The following is an 18,505-nucleotide window of genomic DNA, read 5'->3' as shown; positions in this document are numbered from 1 at the left end:
AAAAAAAAAAGACTGTATCTTTTTAAACCTCTGAAACCTTCTTACGTAAATTGGGAAAAAAAAAAAAAAAAGGCAGAAACTCAATTCCTTCTTAAATTGAATTCCCTTCTAAAGTTAATTTAGGTCTGTACACAACACATCCAGTGTTTGTTAACTTGTGAGTGGACCTTTCTAACATGAACCTCTGTATACAGTATTTATTACTCTGTGTATCCGTTTCAGCGGGAAGAAACCATAAAAGTATTCTGTAAATTACAAATCACTTTACTTTTGTCATTATTGTCTGATTCCATTTATAAACCTATTGTCAAAGAAGGAAGACAGCAACATTTTTCCAGAAACCACATAAACAAAAGACTAATTAGTCACCCATGTCCAATTTTCCCTAACACAGACATGCAATTATTTACAGCACTGGGTAAATCACTTCATTTGCTCAAACACTGATATCCTGGGAATTTGTCCCGGCTTCTTCATTTCTGCTTACCAAATTTCTCTGAAGCTCATATTTTATTGCTAAAACTTCAGACGCCATCTGGCCCACAGTGGTGGGGTAGTTGAGGGTTTCATGCCCTCAACTTGTGAATTTGTCATTAGGAATTGATCATGTGGATTTGAGTAACAGGTTCATGTTAAAATACTTGAATCATGAATCTTTTCTTTTCCTCATAGTGAATTTGATGATTGTCCGGAGCACTCGACTGGACATCACCCTAAGCTGAGAAATTTGACCTGTGCAGTCGAACATAAGCAGTGTGGGCTGATGAATGCAATGCAGCTAGAAGCCAATGCAGAAGGCCCACATATATTATCTACGTGATTAATTCAAATAATTTCATGACCACTAAATCTAGTTCCAGTGCTTATTTCCCATTCAGTAATGACATGGTAATGTAGTTTAATCTTACAAGTGTCCTGGCTCACAGATCATGAAGCTCTGTAAGGAACAGTATGGAACACAGGATGAGAAAAAGCAGATGTACTCTACAGTTGCACTGTTTTTTGGAAATGTTTCTTTTCCTCAAAGAACTCAAAATATTTTAATTAAATCATGTTTATGTCATGGAGACCATGATTGTAAAAATCATTTCTGTTTAGCTTAAAAGTCTTGCCAGAATGCAGAATGTGAAGGAGACAGAAAAGATCTTACTGGTATGACGTTATGCTAATATAAAACTCAGTCGTGCTTACAGCAGCATGTCCTGCTCCCGGAGGAAGCGCTGGAGTGGGCTGTTTCAGGGGGCAGGAAGAGAAGGCTGGGTGTTACTTCTTGCCTTACACCAACAAACCCTCCCCAAAGACGGGGATGACAAAGGTCCAGTTTTTTGCTTGCCCAATAGCTGTTTTATATTGCTCTTCTGGTGAGTGACAGCAGTGAGCGAGAAAATCCTTCCCATGTTTCAACCTCCTTACATGGGCTCTAGGAAACCTTCGTGCCCTCTGACCTCCTGTGCCTGGCTAGGGACAGGCTCAGTAGCCAAATGGGAAATACAAAGGCAGTTCACTTTTCTCTCAGCACCAAGTATGCCAGCATAGCTGTGCACTGGCCAGGGACTGAAACTGTATGATACCAGTACTGCTGAAAAAGCCAAGTACTGCGATGGCAGCGTTAAGCAGATGGGTGCAGAAGAGCTCTCCATGTTACACATAATACACAGTACCTTGCGAGCTGATTGGAAAAGTGGAAACTAAAGGAAAGGTGATGCAGGGTATGGCAGGGACAAGAATTGACCTTGTCTGGATAGGAAGAGGAGAAAAATTTAAAGAGTTGCTGTATAAAAAACATCTGGGGTGCAGATAATCATAAAGCTGAAAGCAGTTACGAATAGGAACACACAAACATTCCATTTAGACAGTTTTAATACAGAAATAGTGCAGCTGCATGATTTTTTAGAGCATAGTTTATGTAACACCTTCAGTATCATGAGTCTGCAGACATTTCCAGGCAGTATTTCTCTCTCATATATGACCACATCTTTTAGATGATACCCATCTAAGCCCAGGTCTTGGAAAAAAATTGGAAGAGTCTTACCAGCTACATGAGCTTTAACAAATTCTCTTGTTCCTAGACAAAAAATAAAGACAAAGATCGCTGGGATTCAGAGTTTCACTTTTTCTTGGTTTAAATGAGCCAACTTCGATTACTCACAAGAGGTTCTTTTCTTCCCAAACTCCTTTGTGCCTTAACTGTTGACAAAAACAGGACTCCCCACTGCACTGTGAGCCATGGAGCAGCTCACATGTTAAGCATTGTCTGCTGGTGTCAGCAGAGGAAATAGCTCAGAGCCACTTTTTTGAACAGCCTCTTCAGCTCAGACCAAGTACTAGCATGGAGCCTGGTGGGGTATTTCAGTTTCAATGAACATTGCTACAATCTTCCTCATAAGAAAACTGTATGCAATTAGACCTACACAGGCATTTGCAAAAGTTCTGCATGCAGTTTGTCTCATCTACAAAGCACCTGTTTCTGTGAACAGGGAGTGTAACATGGTCATGTGCCTTTATGTGACAGTAGCTCTCCTGTTGTTTAATCTGCCTCTACAATGCAGACAGACCTGAGTCATGTGGCTGTCGTAGCAGGACTTGCACTGTGGTTGAATGTCTTAGAACCAGAAACCTGAGGTTTTTTTCAGTTTAGAATTTGGTTCAGATCATTACTCATACAAACTCCAGCCCTTAAATTCACACGCTAAGCTTCCCCCACCACTTGAGGGTTTGTCAGCTTGCTTTGATCCTGGTTCACAAGGCCTGGAAGAATAAGGTCAGATAAAGAAACCAGGAAGCAATGACCAGCAGCACAGACTAGGGACCAGTCAAAATAAACTATGCAGAAACTGGCTAACATCCTTAGAGCAAGTTTAAAAAAAAATAATAATAAATATATATATATATATATATATAAGGAAGTGGAAATTGGGGTGCATAACCAAGTATGAGAAAATGGGACAATGATATTTGGATTCCATCAGAAGAATTATGATTTAAAAGAAGGACCTGTTGGAGCAGGTCCAGAGGAGGGCTACGAAAATGATCAGGGGGCTGGAACAGGTCTCCCTGGAGCCTTCTCTTCTTCAGGCTGAACAATCCCAACTCTCTCAGCCTGTCCTCATAGAAGAGGTGCTCCAGGCACCTGATCATTTTCATGGCCCTCCTCTGGACTCACTCCCACAGGTCCATGTCCTTCTTATGTTGGGGCCCCAGAGATGGATGCAGCACTCCAGGTGGGGTTTCACAAGAGCAGAGTAGAGGAGGAGAATCACCTCCCTCAATCTGCTGGTCACACTTCTCTTGATGCAGCCCAGGGTACGGTTGGCTTTCTGGGCTGTGAGCATGCATTGTTGGGTCATGTGAGCTTCTCATCAACCAACACCCACAGGTCCTTCTTCTCATGGCTGCTCTCAATCCACTCATTGCCCAGCCTGTATTTGTGCATGGGATTGCCTCAAGCCATGTGCAGGTCCTTGCACTTGGCCTCGTTGAACTTCATGGGTTTTGCACAGGCCCACCACTCAAGCGCCCTCTGGATGGCATCCCTCCCCTCCAGTGTGTCGACTGCACCACACAGCTGGGTGTCATTAGCAAACTTGCTGAGGGTGCACTCAGTCCCACTGAACACATCACCAACAAAGACAAACAGTGCCAGTCCCAATACTGACCACTGAGGAACACCACTCGTCAGTGCTCTCTGCTTGGACATGGAGCCATTGACCACAACTCTTTGAGTGTAACCATACAGGCAACTCCTTATCCACTGAGTGGTCCATCCATCAAATCCATGTCTCTCCAATTTGTCAGGCATGATTTGCCCTTAGTGAAGCCATGTTAGCTGTCACCAGTCACCTCCTTATTTTCTATGTGCCCTAGCATAGTTTCCAGAAGGATCTACTCCATGATCTTGCTGGGCATAGAGGTGAGACTGACAGGACTGCCAGGTCTTCCTTTTTTTCCTTTTTGAAAACAGGGGTTATGTTTCCCCTTTTCCAGTCAACAGAAGCTTCACCAGACTGCCATGACTTCTCAAATATGATGGATAGTGGCTCAGCCACTTCATCCACCAGTTCCCTCAGGACCCTCAGATGCATCTCATGAGGTCCCATGGACATGTGCACCTTCAGGTTCCTTAGATGGTCTTGAACATGATCTTCTCCTACAGTGGGTGGTTCTTCCTTCTCCCAGTCCCTGCCTTTTCCTTCTGCATCTTGCACAGTGTGGCTGGAGCCCTTGCTGGTGAAGACCGGAGCAGAAAAGTTGCTGAGTACCTCCACCTTCTCCATATCCCAGGTGACCAGGCCTCCCGTTTCCTTCTGGAAGGGACCCATATTTTTCCTAGTCTTCCTTTGATCATCAACATACCTACTGAAGCTTTTTTTTTGTTGCCCTTGATGTCCCTGGCCAGATTTAGTTCTATCAGGGCTGTGGCCTTCCTAACCTGATCCCTGGGATAGAAAATACACTTACTAAATCAGCAGATTGTACTGACTTGTGAAGGAGTATATAACACAAACAGGATTTAAGATGATCTTGGCCTGTAACAAAACAAAATCTCTTGAAGGCAAATGTAAAATTACTGTGTTTGAAAAGAAAAAAAAAAATCAGATTGTCAGTATGCAATGGAGAATATCTGGCTATGCAGCAGGATGGATAACAATGCACTTATGGTCTATCTGTTACTGCTGAAAATAAAAGAATTACACTGGGATGCAGTACTTAAAGCTTTGAACATGAAGTCAGGTGTTCTCTCTGCTCACCACTGGTGAAGTCTCTGGAACATTTTGAGCTCTAAGAAATACACAGGTAAATTAGAAAAAGTCCAAATATTCTGGGCAACCAAATGATACAATCCCCATCTCTCTGTCTTCATAAATTCAAAATTATATTCTGTTACAGACAGGAGTTTTCTGAAGGTAAATTGATAGCGTTTGTGAAGCACTCAAATGTCCTACCAACGACTGCCACAGATAAAACAATGAATGACAGGCACCTTTGTTAGAGGTGAAAGCAATTCTAGTGAATAACGTGTTTTATCCTTGTTCATCACTTGGAATAAGGCAACCCATTACCCAGGCACTCACAGGGGCACAATGCAAAGCCATGGACATACTCTTAAGCACAGACTGTTAGCTCAGGGATTGGAAACAGCAAAGTTGAGGCAGTGTGATGCGTGGCCTGGCAGATCAAAGAAAAAGGTGCTGTCAGGCCTGGACGAAATCCAAGGTAATGCCCATCTACTGCATTATGTTTCTACAGGAAAAGTGCTCAGATTTGGCTCAAGCATCTCAGTAGGGCACTGGTTTTGTTGAGTTCAGAGTTGGCATGGCTCATATTGACACAAAAGTCCAGTACAAATATCAGTTCTATTCATTAAAGATCATAGCCTGGTTTAAATATGCAAGTGGGCTAAAAACAAAGTTGCACTAGAGACCTTAAGATTTCTAATTCCCAACCCTAGCATACCTGTAATGCTCACCATCTTTTCATGCTGCTCATTTTATGTGCACCATCAAGGATTCTTTTTAGGGCATAGGATTAATTTCTCTACTGACCATACCATGGGTTTTTTTAATTGGATCAGTTTCTAAACCATTCTCAGTGAATCCGTAATTAAACATATACCACTTTAAAGGCAGATCCATGGTGCTTAAGAGTATAAAGTATAAGTTACTACAACAGGAAGTGTGCAGAAATATTTTTATCAAACCTCCGAGAGAAGAGCAGCTGGCTGCAAGTAGTTTTGTTTCTGTCTTCTGCTGGTGGTGTTGTTTGTAAAGCAGAAAGGCTACTTCCCTGCTATACTTCACCTTTCTTTTTTCTGTCTGCTTTTTTGCATTAGAATAAACTCTGTATGTCCTTCACTTTGCAAGAGAGTCTTACCAGAGGCATACAGTAAAAAAAAAAAAGACTGTATCTTTTTAAACCTCTGAAACCTTCTTACGTAAATTGGGAAAAAAAAAAAAAAAAGGCAGAAACTCAATTCCTTCTTAAATTGAATTCCCTTCTAAAGTTAATTTAGGTCTGTACACAACACATCCAGTGTTTGTTAACTTGTGAGTGGACCTTTCTAACATGAACCTCTGTATACAGTATTTATTACTCTGTGTATCCGTTTCAGCGGGAAGAAACCATAAAAGTATTCTGTAAATTACAAATCACTTTACTTTTGTCATTATTGTCTGATTCCATTTATAAACCTATTGTCAAAGAAGGAAGACAGCAACATTTTTCCAGAAACCACATAAACAAAAGACTAATTAGTCACCCATGTCCAATTTTCCCTAACACAGACATGCAATTATTTACAGCACTGGGTAAATCACTTCATTTGCTCAAACACTGATATCCTGGGAATTTGTCCCGGCTTCTTCATTTCTGCTTACCAAATTTCTCTGAAGCTCATATTTTATTGCTAAAACTTCAGACGCCATCTGGCCCACAGTGGTGGGGTAGTTGAGGGTTTCATGCCCTCAACTTGTGAATTTGTCATTAGGAATTGATCATGTGGATTTGAGTAACAGGTTCATGTTAAAATACTTGAATCATGAATCTTTTCTTTTCCTCATAGTGAATTTGATGATTGTCCGGAGCACTCGACTGGACATCACCCTAAGCTGAGAAATTTGACCTGTGCAGTCGAACATAAGCAGTGTGGGCTGATGAATGCAATGCAGCTAGAAGCCAATGCAGAAGGCCCACATATATTATCTACGTGATTAATTCAAATAATTTCATGACCACTAAATCTAGTTCCAGTGCTTATTTCCCATTCAGTAATGACATGGTAATGTAGTTTAATCTTACAAGTGTCCTGGCTCACAGATCATGAAGCTCTGTAAGGAACAGTATGGAACACAAACCTAAATGTTCTCTGTTCAACCCCCTTTGTAAGCCAAACAAACAGTCAAACTCTCAGTTAAGCAGGAAGCCACCTAGAAAGCAAGCAGCTGAGCATTTCTGAATAGCCATGAAGAGTTAAGGCACCACACACCAGTAACTTGTAATAACACATTACCCTGTAGGCTACACCAGGAGAGGTCACAGGGAAAACTTGTTGAAACACAAAATTTACATTCCTGGAAAATGTCAATATTTCAGAAAAAAATGCTCTGAATAACCAAGGAGGTTATAATCTTAGGCTCACATATGTCATTTTAATTAGAGCATAGAGTATCCAGCTTCTTTCTTACCTGATGTGCAAACTGCTGTATATGACATATTACGTATTTCCATACAATACAAGAAGTCAGTAATAAAGCATATGCTATTTTACAGTAGAATGCCAGGAAGGATGTAGGGGGTCCAGAGGTCACACACAGAACTGAGGTCAACAACACACTTTTATAGAACACCCCCCACACACACACAGAGATCACATCGGGATGTCTCAGCAGGCTGTGGGTACTGCCCCTCCATCCTGTGCACCTCTGTAAGGCTCTGCAGGCTCTGAGGTGCAACGGATCCTCTGGGATCCACCAGCTGTGGTCAGAAGAAGGGCAGGGGAAAGGTCAGATGTCTATCAAAGCTGAAGACTGAGGGAGATGGGCTTGTTTAGTCTGAAGAAGACCAGATCGAGGGCAAACACAGCAACAACATTCAAACATGTTAATGATTGTTGCAAAGATGCGAGAGGCTAGGTTAAACACCATGAAAAACTTTCCACTAACAAAGACAAGTAGAACACTGGGATAGATGCTCTTGAGACCTTCTCATTCTGTTCACTCCTATTGTTTGCCAGGTGACATGAAACAACTCATCCCTCTTAGTGACATGCAATAACATGGAAAAAAAATGTATAAATCCGACATGAAGCAAAATTATCTCTGCAAAGGAATTTTGTTTTTAAAAAATATTAGGAAAATTATTATTTGTATGAAAGTTTTTTAATTTTGAAAGTTTTTTCCCAGAAATGCCTCATGGTTTGAGCCCAGAGGGCAAGTGAATACTATACAGCTACTGACTTGCCCCTTCTTCCTCAGGAATGTGAAGGAGAAAATAAAGCAAAAGGCTTGGGAATTGAGATAAGGACAGAAAGGGATCACTCACCCATTATGGGCAAAAGACAGACTCAGAGGAAAAAAAAAGAACATCAATTTAATTCAAATGTTAACAACACCACCACATAACAGAGTGGACAGAAGTACTACCACACCTTAGAAACACTTTCCCCCCACCCCTCTCTTCTTCCCATGCTCAGTTTTTCCTCTCCATTTCTTCACCTCCTTCCCTCTAGATGTGCAAGGGGCAGTGAATGGGGGTTGTGGTCAGTTCTGCTGCTTTTTCCTCCTCAAGGTGGGGGCAAGTCCTTGTATTCTTCCTCTGCTCCAGCATGATTCCCCTCTCACAGGAGACAGCTCTCCCTGAACTTTCTCTGATGTGAGCCCTTCCCACAGGCCGCAGCCCTCCCTGAGCTGCTCCGGCACGGGTCCCTGCCACGTGCTGCAGTCCTCCCAGTGCCAAACTACAACAGCGGGAGCTTCTTTCCCCAGAGTCCCAGACTTCTTTGAGCACAGCCACCTGCGCTTGTGTGGGGTCCTCCATGAGCTGCACGTGAGCATCTGCTCCACCGGTGACCTCCATGGCAAGTGTGCTGGGTTTGAGTGTGGGGCTTTAGGTAGCAGGGGAAAGGGCTACGGGGGGAAGGGTTACCCTTGTGAGAAGTTTCTTGAAAGCTCCCCTGGCTCCAAGCAGGACACACCTCTGGCTAAGGGTGAGCCAATTAGCGATGGTGGCTCTGCCTCTGGGATAACATATTTAAGAAGGGCAACCTGGAAGGGGGCTGGGACTTTGAGAAGGAGTTACAAGAAGGACACCTGTGTGAACACTGAGGTCAGTGGAAGGAAGGAGGAGAGAGTGGGGGAGGTGTGCCAGAGCAGAGAGCCCCCCTCTATCCCGTGGTCAGACAGCAGGGCCACCCCCTGCCACCCATGGGGGTCACTGAGGAGCAGAGATCAGCCTGCAGCCTGTGGAGGACCCCGGGACTCGGATGAAGCAGCCCCCGCTGTTGTGTTCAGTGCTGGGGGGACTGCAGCACATAGAGGTGACCCATACTGGAGCATCTCAAGAGAATGCATCCTGTGGGGACAACTCACAGAGGAGAGAGATTGTGGAGGACACTCTCCCATGAGAGGGGAGCCACATGGAACAGGGGGAAGAATGTAGGAGAGTGTTTCCCCCTCCCTGCAGAAGTGTTGGACTGACTGCACCCCTCATCCCCTGCCCCTGTGCTGCTGGGGGAGGAGGAGGTAGAGATATCAGGAACAAAACTGAGCCTGGGAAAAAGAGAGGGGTGAGGGGAGGTGTTTTTAAGATATTATAATGCTTCTTACTGTCCCATTCTGTCTGTTAAGTGTTGTTAGTGTTTTGAATTAAAGTGATGGGGGTTTTTTCTTCCCCTAACGAGCCTGTCTTTCTCCTGTGACCATAATGGGTGAGCCACCCCTCTCTGTCCTTATGTCCATCCCTGAGCCTTTTGATTCATTTTCTCCTCCCCAGTGCTGGGCAGTATGGGGTGAGTGAACAACTGCATGGTGCTCAGTTGCCCTCTGGGCTCAAACCACAACAGGTAGCAGGGGCACAGTCCACCCTCTCACCGCAGGCTGCAGAGGAGTCTCTGCTCCAGTGCATCTTGCCCTCTTCCTCCTCCTTTCTTCCACTGACCTCTGTTTGCATAGGTATTTCCCTCACAATTCCAACTCATCCTTCCAGGTTCCCCTTCTTAAATATGTTATCAGAAAGGTGCAGCCACCATGGCTAATTGGCCCGGCCTTGGTGCAAAGGTGAGTCCAACTTGGAACTGGGGAGCTTTGAGAAGCTTCTCACACAGGCCACTGCTGTAGCCCCCTCCCCAGCTACCAAAACCCCTGCCACACACACAGACCCAACACAAAATGAAAGCCATATTGAAGTGAAATCTATATGACTTCACATGCACAAAAACTAATTAAAAAAAAAATCCATGTTCTAATGCTGTACCATTTCATTTCAGGTTTTTATGACCGGACTTCTTAGATGAGGCCTGCACATATGAAGGACAACCTGACATGGAGGATAAAGGAAGGCAGATAGGATAATAAGCACAGTTAGTCCAGTATCTCAGACTACTACTTATTCTTTATCTAGGATTAGGGCCTTTTTACCAAATGCAAGGTCTGAACAACTGGTTGAACACAGAGAAGTGCTAAAAAGAAACAACACTTTGGAAACCCCCTATTCATGGTAATAAGTTCATACAATGTGTAATTTCAGGCAAGCAGTCCAAGTGGTATCAGGAAGGTGAATCACATATCAGGAATTAGTCACGCCATAGCTGCCTCAAAGCTTTTAAAAATGATCCTCATCTGCCCCCTCCTTCCTGCTGTTAAAGATCAGCCAGGTGGACTATATGACCCTTCAAGTATTTCACCACCGAGCTTTTGTTGCTAGCTCCCACCCACAGGGGACATCTCCCTGAGGCTTTGTGGATGACTTGCTTGAGTACAGAACAGCAGGTGGAGGAAAATACATCACACCACTTTCTGCAGAAATCTTAAATCCCTATATTCCTCAAAGAACAACTCAAAATCTTCCTTTCCCCTCAACAAAAACCTCAGCCAAGTCAACCTCCCTCTCCCCCACAACCCTCCTTGTCACAGTCAAAACAGCGTGCTGTCTCTATTGCACAAGCGGGAAAGTAAGTAACAACCGATCATAGACAACAGAACTGCTTATAATACTGAACCTGTGCACTGATCCTCGTTGAAAACAAGACAATAAAATCCAAGATTATGCAGGTTTTACTTTTTTAGAAGCCACACAAGCCATGATCAACATGCAATACTACCAGTAAGAAACAAGGACTGGAAAAACTGTGTTGTAGCCTGGGATTGAGAAACAGGAACTTCACCCTTCTGAACTAAACGAGCTCTGATTCATTTTACCATCTACGGCCTTGGGGAAAAATCACTCTTCTGATTCATTTTCACAGACTCTGTACTATTGCCTCTTTTGATGCTTCAGCCTGCTCTGACACCAGCACTTGTGCTCCATCAGGCAATGCCAGATGTCTTGCATAGAAATCAGTGACTTAAGGCTTAGGTCATATCTGTATTGCATTTCAATGATTTTCACCCTCCTTGTTTTGCCAGCGTGCCTCTCTACCCCCAGCCATACAGCCTCTGCTTCACAGCATGACTGCCCGAAGGGAGCCATGGCCCCAGGGGAGTCACCCCACAGACTTCTGAGCAGCCTGAGCATGGGCCCCCCGTTTACAGCACACGGGCCACAGCACACTGCTGGCATCCCGTACCGGTGAGCATGCACGCACCAAGGCTGAACCAAGTGAGTCAGTTGGTTAGGCTGTACCTTCACCCAGATGCTTACAGCACTACACAGACATAGCTAATGTGTGTGTGGAGAGCAGCTCGCTCTCTGTACACCTGTGCCCTCACAGAAAGGGGAGGGGCTGCTGACAACATGCAAGGCAGTCCCTTCTGTCAAGCCTCCCCAGCATCACTCGCTGGTTACAAGGGAAAACTATTGTTCAAAAACTAACAAGTTGAAGACCAAAGGAAGGCCCAAATTATCTTTCTGCTTGCATATTTTATAATGCCATTGCCTCCAGACAAGACAAGGTATAATTAAATCCAAGTATCAGCACATCGTACCCTCCAAACAGAACTATCTCATTAACCAAAAGTAGTTTGGAAAGTAACCAAACATTCATCTGTACCATTTTCTCTCCTCCTTACAGATAGTTCAGTGGATAGAACTGATTTTGCAGTGCTGCTGATGAGCAGTAGCTTGGGACATCAATAATCAATGTTTGACTAATAATGTTTGACAAATAACAAAGAGAAGAATGTTGCCTGCTACATCTAACTGTGGCTGAAACTCTTCCATGTCTAAAGAGATTGAGCACATCTCCTGTTGAAGGAGAATGTTAACATTTTCATTACTACACGCATCAGCAAGTAATGATACATTCAATAAAGTCATCTCTCTTTTAAATGCTATTTTCTGCATATATGATTCAGCATATGATTCATTTGGTACAGCAAAAGTTTTAAGACATGGTAAAGTGAAAAGCTGTTTACAGTATCTGGAGTTTTTTCCCTTCTTACCCTGATTTTTCTTTGACTTAATTCTTTTTCTTCTGGTTGGAATTTATTTTAATCAGAGATGAAATTCATCATAGGATAGGAGCCTTTTCAACTGAAGCACTTAACACTGTGTGCACTCTCATCATCTAAAACTGGAATAATTATTTTGTGCCTTTGCACTATGTTTGTGTTTCTGACTTCCAGTGATTCCCATTGTGCATTTCAAACATGTTTCTGTTCTAGATCCAATTCTTTCTAGTCTAGCACACCATCCGCCCTTCCACGCACTGCTGTTTAGCTGTGCTCATTTCCTTTCAGACTCAAGTTGAGTCTTTTTTGGCTTCTGTTCTGTATTTCTGTATTTATTCCTTGGATCCAGCACTGGGGGGCATGGGGTGTGTGCACATGCATTTGTGCATGTCTTCAAATAGTCCCCACCTAGCCAATAGAGATTTAACTCCTCTAAGCTATCCCTTTTTGCTGCCTTTAATTAAACTTCCTTCTATTTTTTTTTAAGTTTCCCTTTTGGAGATTAACCAGGTTTCCTTTAGATCTAAGTCAATATTCGCATGCAAGGCGTGTTCTCCAATGTTATTTCTCAGACTTCTCACGATTATGTAGAAGCAGTGCACCTTGCAGAACGTTTTCCTCTGTACTCTTTCCCTCATTGTTGCTCTTGCTCCCTAGATGACTATTGAAAACTTCAGTCCTTTTTTTTTTTTTAAACTCAAGGATACAGGACTCCAACAACCTAGTCCCTAATGGATAAATCATTCTAAACAGTGATGGCATCTGTATCTTTAGCCTTGCTTACATTTTCATTTCCTGAATTTTCCTTTCCTCAAATCCCTTAATTTTAATTTTAAAAATTCTTTTAGTATTCACATGATTCTAAGTGCTAGTGTCTTGCTTTCATTAAGATTTAAACAAAGTCTGTCTTTTCCTTACTCCTGAGTGTCCTCATTTCCTGATGTATATGAATTCATCTTTCCTCCTCCGTTTTCTTAGTCATACCTTGAAACTGCCTATCTCTATACCTCTGTCTGGCCTTACATATGGTGGGAGAAGCCTTTCTCAGCACAGTGCTACAAAAGCCCTGTACTTCAGCATCCTGTCTATGAGCCTAAATGTTCTTTCCAGCACCTGTCTATCTCACCCTTTGGATGACACTGGCATCCAAACAGGCAATGACTGCCCACCTCTCCTGTGTCAGGTTTGCCACCTCTCTCCTGGGAGACAAATCCCAGCATCCTGCTTGGAGGCACAAACTCAGCCAACTATCTGCTTGAAAACCATCTGACCCTTCTTTAGTCAATTTTTAATGAAAACTGGAACAACCTGTCCCTAATAATGGTATTAATCTGGATAAAAGAGTTTACACAGAAAAATTGAAAAAAAGTAGTTGAAGAACCATGACCTCACAGAAATGAAAAAAGCACTTCTTTAATATCAGAGAAACAACTCACAAGAAAAGCAGCAACCTTACTGTAAACCATTCGCACTTCCCAGCATGCATCTGACTAGAGAAAAGGAAGAGAATCAAATACTTATTACAGGGGAGTCCTGACAAGCTCTTGGGCAGGAGATGGTAAAGGTGGCACAGGAAATGCTGGATTCCAAACTTGAGAGCTGTTCAGAAACCCAGATCCTGCTTTGGGGTGGAGGTGTAAGACCATCTCTGAAATTTGGACACAAGTTCAAGTTCCAAATAATAATGTCCTGCCATAATAAGTTATTTTAGTTTAAAATCTCTTGCAAGATTAAAAGACAAATGCTATTTTGAAAGCTAGGTCTGATCTCTTCTTAAACATGGAGTATACAACAGATACACCCTCTAACTAGATATATGTGTAGACAATAAATCATTATCCATCACAGAGTAAAAATTCTCCTTCTTCCTTTGGCAGATGGAAGACAAAATGTTACCAGATATAAAATGCTCAAATTCTAGCTGTTACTAAAATATTGAGTTATAAGAAAGCCAAACCAAGAGATCTCTGTAATAATATTTCCATTCTTCCCTACTGACGTTGCCCAATTTAGCATTTTATTCAGGTGTCACTGAAGTGACTTAAGTTTGATAGTTTGACTGCATTTGCTTTTGTAATGCATTCATTTTTGATCTCCCCTTCCCCTGCTAGCTGTCTAGCCTCTCTTCAAAGCTATGTGTCTTTACTGTTAACCCATAGCAAACAATGTGAGAGAAAGGCAGCTTGAAACCTTGTTTAATAAAGCAACAATGTTCAGAAATGAGAAACTAGGCTCATCCTAGCAGCAATAACTGTCTGTAGCAATTTTTGAGTGGATGACGTCAGAAGGACATCTCTCATGGAGCGACAGTAATAGCAGCAGAGTGACCTCTCCATTACCTGTGGACCAGATCAGTTTTGCATTTCTGTTCACCTCTGGCATGGTGACCGATCTGAGCCTAAGCAACCCCAGATCAAACTCCAAGACAACCCAGCTGGAAACAAATTTGTTGCCACAGAAACAATTTCTGGCAAGAGGGCTCCATGGAGAGGAACAGAATATACTTTCAGGTGAATCCGTTTCTCAATCTCCCTCTAACCCTCTAACCTATTATTCAGTCTTTTTTTCTTTTTCAGACAGATTAGCTACAGCTTCCGGATGAAGTGCCTAAGAAGTTCTCCTTTTGCTACGCAGTAGATTAACAGAGTTCAGAGCGGGGTTTCTAGCGGAGAAAAAGAAATTATAGTGGATGCATCCCTCAGAGAATAAACTGCAGTGTTGTTCTTAGCTGCTGATGATTACTAATACCTTTACTTAAAATTATTGGCCAGTTTCTTCTAAACATTAAAGCTGTTCTGTGTCTTTTCAAAACCAATTATCATCAGCTGTCAGGGACAGCAGCTCTGCAAATGCTTCAGCTGGCAGAATAATTCATAACAAGCATTAAAAGCCACTCAGAATAAGCTTTATAGGAAAAACAAACCTCTTAGAGGAGACATTCAGCTAATTATAAGGTAATGAGCCTCACAAGGCTGCCACTTCTGCAGTTGTCTATCCACAGTTCTTCACTTAAAAATAATTAGCAAGTTGTGTAAATGTCTCACGAGCCCAAAGTAACTTTTTCTTTGGTTATCACCACACTGACACAAGAATAGTCAGTGAGAGTGAAGTCCCAGGGCAACACAAATGTATCCTCAGGTCAGGTCTAGAAAAACTGTTGAGGGGAAAAAAAATTGTCTCCATGTGCTGTTTAATGGAGTGCTGAGAAAACTTGCAGTTACAGCATCAGCTGGTTAATCTGAGTGTAAGCATCCACAGGGCTGGTTAGGGGAGGAAAACTTACATTAATGCCCACACCTGTGTACACCTGGTCCCACGCAACTGTGCTCAGCCACAGGTAGGAAGTTTCCAGTCTGTCCAACCTTAGAAACCAGCCATCCCCCAGGCTCACCCTATTTGATGACATCTAATATGATGTCTATGTACATCTAGTTTGGCTGGGAGTCATTTTCCTCCATTCTCTCCCATTTCTCTTCTCTCTTTTCATACTGTCTAGGGTTGCTTACATTCCTCAGGTCCCAGAACAAAGGTAGTCCATTTTTTGTCCACCAGCCACAAAGATATACACATCTCACTGAAGATGTCAAGTGAGATGAGGGTTTTTTAGTGAGATTTTGGAACCACCACATCTTTCTTCATTTAAAACTGTGATATTCAAATCACAACTCTGGGATGTAGACATTGTTATGGCCCCAGCTGTGCCCCGCTATCACAGAACAACATACTGGTCTGGTCCTATAAAACCAACATTTTCTCATGGTGTACTCCCCAGACCTTGGGAAGACTCCTAAAACTTTGGGGATGTACCTTCTGTGTTATCACTGAAATTACAGCTGTATAGCACTGACCATAAAAGAAGTTGGAGACAACTACTTTCTGTCTCTTCCCTCACATAACAGAAAGACCTTTACAATTACATGTGTAGAAGCAGCATGGTATGGGGGAACAACAACATACTAGCAGCAAGATGGGAAGGCAGGAAAGATAGGGGCAAGGACAGTAAAAAATTTTGTTTCCTTAGAAAAGGAATGGAATAGTGGGTGTTAGATACACAGGATTGACTCACTTTTACTGTCTTCTTGATTAAAGCAAACTTGAAAGAAGAAGTGGTACTCTTCTGGAGCCAGTGTGAACACAGGGTGCTAATGTGGAAAAAGTCACGGAGGGAGCTGATTAACAGACTGCTCAGAAAGTCCCGTAATGCTCACAATGACAGTGTCACATCTTATGAGCCTATGTGTAGCCATTTTTCCTTGCCTCACTGTTAAGTTTCCTTAAATTTTTATTAATAAATATTGGCATGTGTTCTGAACACAAAAGGACAAGACAAGGCTGTTTTATTCTTCTAAATTCTGTATTTCTCAGTTCCCTTCCCCCCCATGTACACATGGAGCTGATTGCTCAGTGATTTATTTTTTCTGTTTCTTTACAAAGACTGTCAAGAACCAGAAAAATGTATTTGTAACATAGGCAACCTACAATAATGAACACAGGTTAAAAAAAAAAAAAAAAAAAAAAAAAAAAATCATTTTTTCATTTTTGGCCAAATGGATTTCATTTCACTAAACAAACTTTCACATTTCAAGTTTCCCAAGTCAGGTTCTGAACAGCAGCAAGAAGAGTGGCTTAGTGTTTGGAAAATACAGCAGTGACATACTTTTGAGATACAAAGACAAATCTATATAGGTGCCGAGCACCTGCACACCAAGGTATGTAGTTTAGCAGTTTCCTGTTAGGTGTAACTTTTGACTTCTTGTTCCCAGGGGAAATGAAGTATTTAAGTTGCTTATTAGTCCTTCAAAATAGCTTATATATAGTCAACTTACAGAGTCCTACCAAGTTCTCTGAAAATGATTTCTGGAATTTATCTACTGGCTATTGCTCTGGTTCCCCACTGCAAACATGAAACAGTTTCTTGATTTATCTTAACAATTCCCTTTTGATCTTCAATATTCAGCTCTCCTTGTGCCTAACTGGAACTCAAGAAAGTTTTTCTGGAAGAACTTTTATTCAAAGTTCTCACTAGTGGGAACTTGCCAAGCAAGTTAATTTTTAAGTTCTGAATTTTTTTGGACATATTACTTTGGTTGAATCCTTGGACTGCCTCATTGTTTTGCTTTAACAACCTAGTCAAAAAACTGTCCTGCCATCCTTCCAGGGGTCAGAACCTCCTATCACCTGGCTCAATGATAGAAAATTAACTTGCTTTTGAGAATAAATAAAAATGAAACTCACCTGTAAGTAGAGTTTATGCAAAGGTTTTCCCTGCAGCGTGAAGAGCGCAAAACTTCCCTTCTCCCAGCTCCTGCTCAGGCTGCGAGTGAGGCTGTCCTCGTCTCAGCTGTGAGCGAGGCTCTCGGTGAAACAGCACAAGGAAGGAGGAGGAGGAGATTGTGTTTCAGCTCCTGTGCTCTTTATGGTTCAACTGCAAAGGAGTCAGCCCAGCCCAGCCCTCTCCTCCCTCACCCTCTCATTCATAAATGAAAGAGATGAGAGTGCCAAAAGCAGACACTAAATACGGAGATTGCAATGCACACAGAGCGGTGTTCACACCCGTACCTACCATCACAGACACAAAACAGCAGATAAGTGCACTATGACCACAGCAGCTGGTGCAAAGCCCCAGTACTGCTCCTCACAGCTTATCTAAACACTCACAGAAGTTGCCTCCTGCAGGCATATTACAAAGTATACAGAGGGTTAGTGTTGTTATTAGTATTATTCGCAGTAAATTGTTTCTAGAGCTTGCTGAGATCAGACCTTCATTATGTCCAAACACAGCAGAAGCTGATCTCTGCACAACAGAGTGTCTTCTCTGGCTGTGCAAGAGCAAGGGCTGCAGGGATGGATTTCCTTCCCCTCTCGTGTACGCAGCAAGACAGACCAAGGCATAAACAGATCAAAGGGCTGGTCCAAGGTCATTCAGGAAGACTGTAGCAGATGTAAAAGCCAACCTCCTGCTAACTCACACCACTACTCTTATTCCTGCAGGAGTGAAAGCTGCACCATGGGACATGTATTAGAGTGTCTGTCATTGAAACTGAAATGCACTACTCTTAAAAAACCCATATAGATAGGAATTACATCATTGAAGCTGGAAATAAAAGCTGTTACCAGTTCAGGCTCTGAACTGGTGTATAACTCACCCAATGTAGCGCTCTGCCGTGCTGCTGTAGGACCCAGTGGCACTGCGTGCTCAGCACCTGCCTAACAAGAGCTCCCCTCTGCTCACTGCAATGGGGCAACAGTGCTCCAAGGGCAGCCAGAGACTCTAAGTCTGGAAATAGGACTCCTGTGCAGGGTACTCCGAGACATGTTCTCCATTCTAACCTGGTAGAAAGCAGAGTGACATAAGCGCATAAACAAAATAGAAAAAAAAAACAAACCAACCCCACCCCCCCCCC

General features: G+C 42.7%; 1 protein-coding gene across 2 annotated transcripts in view; it reads right to left on the bottom strand.

Annotated features, from left to right (window-relative positions):
- GPR68 (G protein-coupled receptor 68) overlaps positions 1–17,411 on the bottom strand; it is a 19,465-nt gene extending 2,054 nt beyond the window's left edge. The window contains exon 1 of one of the 2 annotated variants that reach the window (XM_026849710.1): positions 17,337–17,411. The gene's annotated coding sequence lies outside the window, so the exon portion shown is untranslated. The remainder of the gene's footprint in view (positions 1–17,336) is intronic. The other variant, XM_026849711.1, reaches the window with a different exon arrangement.
- Positions 17,412–18,505: the final 1,094 nt, after the last annotated feature.

The sequence above is a fragment of the Athene cunicularia genome (genome assembly GCF_003259725.1).
Source record: "Athene cunicularia isolate RWA chromosome 5 unlocalized genomic scaffold, athCun1 chr5_part1, whole genome shotgun sequence".
Classification (NCBI taxonomy): domain Eukaryota; kingdom Metazoa; phylum Chordata; class Aves; order Strigiformes; family Strigidae; genus Athene; species Athene cunicularia.
This window is presented reverse-complemented; position numbering and strand designations above follow the sequence as displayed.